Below are 6,752 nucleotides of genomic sequence, written 5' to 3'. Positions count from 1 at the left end.
TGTGGAGATGGTTCAAGTTAATTTCATTCGGCTCTGAGAGTCAGACCATTTCTGTCTGACCTATGGACAATATATGTCAAGGCCTTTTGCAAACCTTCATTGCCCTTGACTCTATACCTTTAAGCCAAGCTGACCCGCCCATTGATCAAGCCCCCAACAGCACAAAGACAGCACAGAATAGCACCCCTGACATTATCTGATAGGCATGGCTAGAACCCCCTCACTGCTTCCATTCTGATCCAGGAACTCCTGTCTGCTGACCTTCAGCTTGGTGTCCTGATTTCAAACCTGTCCCTGTCCCTTAGACTTGGTGTGGTATATTCGCCAACTCTGACTCCTACCAACCCAAATCCAACCCTCTGATTCATTCTCTTAAATATCTAGTGTAGCCTAAACCAACTTACCTTGAGGGAAACCTAACTCCCAAGACCCCCATGAAGAGGAGAAGGGAATTATGACTGTATATGTTATTCCTATAAGTCATACCAAAGATTCTCAGAGAGGGCTCTGGGACTACCTACCTCCTAAGCGCCTAGCTGGTGAGTGAGACTTATTAAAATGCAGATTCATGACCTTCTGAATTAGAATCTCTGAGTGTGGAGCCCAAGTGTCTGAATCATTAATAAGCTCCCAAGGTAAGTCTTATGCACACTAAATTCTGAGAACCATCCTCAAACAAATGGAATGTACTTAAGTGAAGACACTCTCACAATTAGGGACTGAATGCTCTTGGCCACCTAGACACTCTAATCAAATAGATTCCAATTACCTCATGCAGCCATTAGAAACAAGGAGGTAGATTATTCAATGATATGAAAGGGTATTTACAATGTATAGTCACATTAAAATAATCAAGTGTTATCCCACTTTTGTGTGAAAAGGGAATGTTTATATATGCATAGAACACAAGTCAGGAAGAGCATACACTGAAAAATTAACCTGGATGATAAAATTGTGTGTGTTTTCTCTCTCCCTTCCTTCCTTCCTTCCTCCCTCTCTCCCTCCCTCTCTCCCTCCCTCCCTCTTCCTCTCCCTCTCTCTCTTTCTTTCTTTCTTTCCCTTTCTCTCCCTCTCTCTTTCTTTCTTTCCCTTTCTTTCTTTCTTTCTTTCTTTCTTTCTTTCTTTCCTTCTTATCAGCAATTTCTATATTTTTGCAACAGGTACACAAATACATATGCATAATGAGATTTCTGTGAGATCAGGGACTTTGTTTTGTTCCCTGCTAAATCCTTGTGCCCTAGAAAAGACTCTGGCACAGGAAGGTCTCCAATAGGTACATGCTGAATAAATAATAAAGGGAAATAAACTTTTTTTAAAAAAATTCCAAATATGACCTAACTAATCTACCTTGAACACAGATATGATTCCTAATACCAGGTTACTACAGTATAAATAAATGGCTTTGGCTGAGGGTGCGTGCTGGGTGAATTCACAACTAAACAGTAGTGATGTTGCTTATATATTTGTAGTTGACACTTTGATTGAACACATATTCAATTTATGAAGTAATATGAATAGCATTTAACATTTATCATTTCATCTAACATCTTTAAAACCCCTTACTATGCACAACTGCGAGAGTAGTTATTCTAAAGGATGTCAACTACAATATGACAGGTGAGAGGTACCCAGTAATTCACAAGAGAAAATTAAGGGGGCCAGATGTAATACTTAGGACTCCAGAAGTTGATACAGCAGTGAACAGACTGGACCTGATATTGTGACTCAAAGGGGAAAGTATGATGCCTTATCCCTAGCACCCAGCACAATGAAAAGCATATAATGGGGCTCAATAAATGTAAGTGTTGCGGGACCCACTGGACCCTTGAATGAGTAAACATTGCAATGCAGGGAGTCGTGATTGTGTTGGTCCCAGACGGAATGGCAGGCCAGGATTTTTTCAGTGCAGCTCAGGTTTCCTCAGGGAAGCAGACCCGCTTTGGACGAAGGAGTACATAAAACGGTGATAACTGAGTTGTTTGCAAGCTGTCACAATAAAGCTGTTTAACAAACAGAAAAAAAAAAAAAATGTAAGTGTTGAATTTCCAAGACTTGGGGAGACAAGACTTGTGGATGGAATACATGAGGGAAGTGCATACCCCCATCAGAAATAAATAAACAGTGCTATAAGGAGGAAGGAAGCACGGTGCTAGGTGACAAGATAGAGCTGCATGCACATCTCTAAGACTGAGGACGGGAGACTGCTAGGGAGCATTGGGGTGGAGACAGAGCAGGGGTCGTGCCAGATATGATATGTGAGAATATGCTAGAGGCGTCCTTGGCCAGATGGAGTGTGGTCATGAGCATTCCTGAAGCAGATCACAGATATCACACCAGAGCACCCATGGGCTGTGACAAGAGGCAGCACAAAAGCATAGGAAGGCTTCAGAGCCAACTCCACGTCTGCCTCTTTTTTTGGCTCTGTGAGTTTTTTTTAAAACTCTTTGATGGGACTTCCCTGGTGGCAAAGTGGTTAAGAATCTGCCTGCCAATGCAGGGGACACGGGTTTGATCCCTGGTCCGGGAAGATCCCACATGCCGCAGAGCAACTAAGCCTGTGTGCCACAACTACTGAGCCCACACGCCGCAACTATTGAAGCCTGCGCGCCTAGAGCCCGTGGTCCCCAACAAGAGAAGCCACTGCAATGAGAAGCCTACGCGCACCACACTGAAGAGTAGCCCCCGCTCGCCGCAACTAGAGAAAGCCCGCACACAGCAGCGAAGACCCAACACAGCCAATAAATTAATTAAATTAAAAAAAAAAAAAGAAATATGTGCAGTTAAAATGATCTGTTTTAAAAAAAAAAACTCTTTGAGCCTTGGGGACTTCCCTGGTGGTCCAGTGGTTAAGACTCCATGCTTCCACTGCAGGGGGTGCGGGTTTGATCCCTGGTCAGGGAACTAAGATCCCACAAGCCCCGCAGCGCGACTGAAAAAAAAAACAAACTAAAATCAATCAAGCAATTAATTAATTAATTAAAAACTCCTTGAGCTTTAGTTTCTTCATCTTTATCAAGGGGCTTATAATACCTCATAGGTTTATTGTCAGGATCAGGGAAAATGTATATAAAATATTGACCCTGGGCGGGGATTTTCCTGGCACACAATAAATGTTGAATAAATAGCAGCTAATATCATTACACTGGTGGAGTGGGGGTGGGGGGGTGCTGGCTGAAGTGGATTAGAAACTACGTGCTTGAAGGACCACAAATCCCAGGGCTGTGTGACATCTGCGTTAGCACAATCTACTAAAAGTACAGTTTTTTGATAAGGTCTTGACTTTCCTTCCTCTTTCAATCATAAGAGTCATCTCTCGCAATGAAGAAAGTGCTGCACAGTATGGAATAAGGAAGAGTTGACTGATGCTGTGAAAGTGATGAAAATCTTGAAGGAGAACAATATCATCTTAGGTTTCATGAAAGCCAAGAAATGAAACACTGGGCATGATGTGAGATAAAAACTAAAAATCAAAGTTCAAAGGAAATACAGGCATAGCACCATGTTGTGCTTAAGAAAATCACTGATGTACTATTAATTTGTAATTACATTATTTGGTGACAGTCTATTACATGCTCTATTAAGCACTGTTTATAAAATATACATTCCTATGAAATCATAAAATTTTGTTGAAGAAATTTTTCATTAACTTCTGTATATTCAAATCTTCACAATACAAAACTATTAAAAACCCTAGGGCTTCCCTGGTGGCGCAGTGGTTGGGAGTCTGCCTGCCAATGCAGGGGACACGGGTTCGAGCCCTGGTCTGGGAGGATCCCACATGCCGCGGAGCAACTGGGCCCGTGAGCCGCACCTGCTGAGCCTGCGCGTCTGGAGCCTGTGCTCCGCAACAGGAGAGGCCCGCACGCTGCGATGAAGAGTGGCCCCCGCTCGCCGCAACTGGAGAAAGCCCTCGCACAGAAATGAAGACCCAATACAGCCAAAAATAAATATAAATAAATAAATAAATAATTTTTTAAAAAACTATTAAAAACCCTAGAACAGAAAATGGACTTAAATATGGACATTTTTCTCATTGGCCTAAAAAAAATCTTCAAAGGGAAAGAAAACAGAAGTATATATGAAGGAGAAGATGATAAGATGATGAGCTCACCTTTAGATATATTTAATTTGCTGTGGCTGTTAGACACCCTGGTGGAGATGGCCAGTGGACTGTGGAGTACCGAGATAAAGATTTGGAGGTCAACTTGTATATAACTACTAGTTAAAACTAGGAAACAGGACTTCCCTGGAGGTCCAGTGTTTAAGACTCCGCGCTTCCACTGCAGGGGGCAAGGGTTCGCTCCCTGGTTGGGGAATTAAGATTCCTCATGCCACGCGGTGCGGCCAAAAAAAAAAAAAAAAAATGTAGTTTGCAAAATGAATTGTTAAAGAATAATGATAATAAAAACTAGGAAACAGGGATTTCCCTGGTGCCGCAGTGGTTAAGAGTCCACACTCCCAGGCTTCCCTGGTGGTGCAGTGGTTGAGAATCTGCCTGCCAATGCAGGGGACACGGGTTCGAGTCCTGGTCTGGGAAGATCCCACATGCCGCGGAGCAACTAGGCCCGTAAGCCACAATTACTGAGCCTGCACATCTGGAGCCTGTGCTCCGCAACAAGAGAGGCCGCGATAGTGAGAGGTCTGCGCACCGCGATGAAGAGTGGCCCCCACTTGCCGCAACTAGAGAAAGCCCTTGCACAGAAATGAAGACCCAACACAGTCATAAATAAACAAACAAATAAATTAAAAAAAAACAAAGAAAGAGTCCACACTCCCAATGCAGGGGGCCTGGGTTCGAACCCTGGTCAGGGAACTAGATCCCACATGCATGCCACAACTAAGAGTTCGCATGCCACAACTAAGGAGGCGACGAGCCACAACTAAGGAGCCCTCAAGCCGCAAGTAAAGGAGCCCACCTGCCGCAACTAAGACCCGGTGCAACCAAATAAATAAATAAATATTTTTTAAAAAAACAACTAGGAAACAGAATGAGATATCCAGGGTTGGGGCAGGGGATGCACAATAAGAAGAGTGGGGTGGGCGCTGAGGACAAAAGCCTGGAGAGCATCGGCATTTAAGTGGAAAGCAAAGGAAGGGACCCCAGAAAGAGAAGCAGAAGAAACAAGCATAGAGGTACATAGAGAGACAGGGATGTGAGCAATCCCAGAAGCTAGCGAGTGGAGGACAGATCCACAATGTCATACCCCTCACTCAGGGAGGCCACGTGAAACAAGCACAGAAATAGGCCCACGGGATTTGGTCATTAGGAGGCCTTTTTCAAGAAGTACAGTAGCATGATGATAACAAAGTCAAATTGCAGAAGCTTGAGGAAATGAGTGGGAGCTGAGAGAGAGCAGATGTTGCATGAAAACTACTCACATATGGATGTATAATTAAGAAATAAGAGAGGAGAGTAGGGGCACCAGTTATTAAGCTAGTATCTGTTGGCTTCAAAACTACTCTTCTGGGCTTCCCTGGTGGTGCAGCGGTTGAGAATCTGCCTGCCAATGCAGGCGACACAGGTTCGAGCCCTGGTCTGGGAAGATCCCACATGCCGCCGAGCAACTGGGCCCATGAGCCACAACTACTGAGCCTGCGCGTCTGGAGCCTGTGCTCCACAACAAGAGAGGCCGCGACAGTGAGAGGCCCACGCACCGCGATGAAGAGTGGCCCCCGCTCGCCGCACCTAGAGAAGCCCCTTGCACAGAAACGAAGACCCAACACAGCCATAAATAAATTAATTAATTTTAAAAAAAAGTCTGTTTTTAAAAAAAAAAAAGAAAAAAACTACTTTTCTATGCACACTTTGGGGTGTTGGAGCTGGGACTCCACTTTACAGCTGAATCCCAGTTACCTCTGCCAATGGGGACCCTGGAGGGAGACGGGAAGAGAAGAGGAACTTACTCCTCCCCCTGGCTTCTGCTTCCCTGCAGTGTCATGCCAGCTTCATTTCTTCACCCAGCAGGGCGGTTTCCCCACAAAGGAACAATGTATTCGCAACTGAGAAGCCCTGCAGGAGGAATCTGAACTAGCTTGGGTTTTGTTCCCCAAAGGCAGTTGAATCCACTGTGCAGTCTTTCCAACCTCACAGAACCAGCTCTGAGACCTCTGCACCAGCAAGAAGCACCCTTTCTCAGAGGCTTAAGTCTCAGTCCCCCTCCTCCAAACTTCTGATAATTCCAACCTCTCCCCTTGGAAGTTAGCTGTGGGGGTAACTGCTGGTTCCTGAAATTGCTACTTTCCTATACCCTAGAACAGTGGTCCCCAACCCCCATGCTGCAGGGTCCACGGCCTTCTAGGAACCAGGCCGCACAGCAGGAGATGAGTGGCAGGCGGGAGAGCAAAGCTTCATCGGCCGCTCCCCATCGCTCCCCATCGCTCACATAACCACCTGAACCATCCCCCACCCCCCTGTCTGTGGAAAAATTTTCTTCCACAAAACCGGTCCTTAGTGCCAAAAAGGTTGGGGACCACTGCCCTAGAGTTCTCTTTACCCTTTCAGTTACCTAGTTAACAAGTCTCTCTGTTACATTCTTTCTGTTAAAATAACTGGTGTGTAGCAAACAACCCAATCAAAAAAATGGGCAGAAGAACGAAATAAACATTTCTCCAAAGAAGACATACAGATGGCCAACAGGCACATGAAAAGGTGCTCGACATCGTTAATTATTGGAGAAACGCCAATCAAAACTACCAGGTATCACCTCACACCAGTCAGAATGGCCACCATCAAAATGTTTAAAAGTAATAAA

The sequence above is a fragment of the Balaenoptera ricei genome, chromosome 1, assembly GCF_028023285.1.
Source record: "Balaenoptera ricei isolate mBalRic1 chromosome 1, mBalRic1.hap2, whole genome shotgun sequence".
In the NCBI taxonomy this organism is placed as follows: Eukaryota; Metazoa; Chordata; class Mammalia; order Artiodactyla; family Balaenopteridae; genus Balaenoptera; species Balaenoptera ricei.
This window is presented reverse-complemented; position numbering follows the sequence as displayed.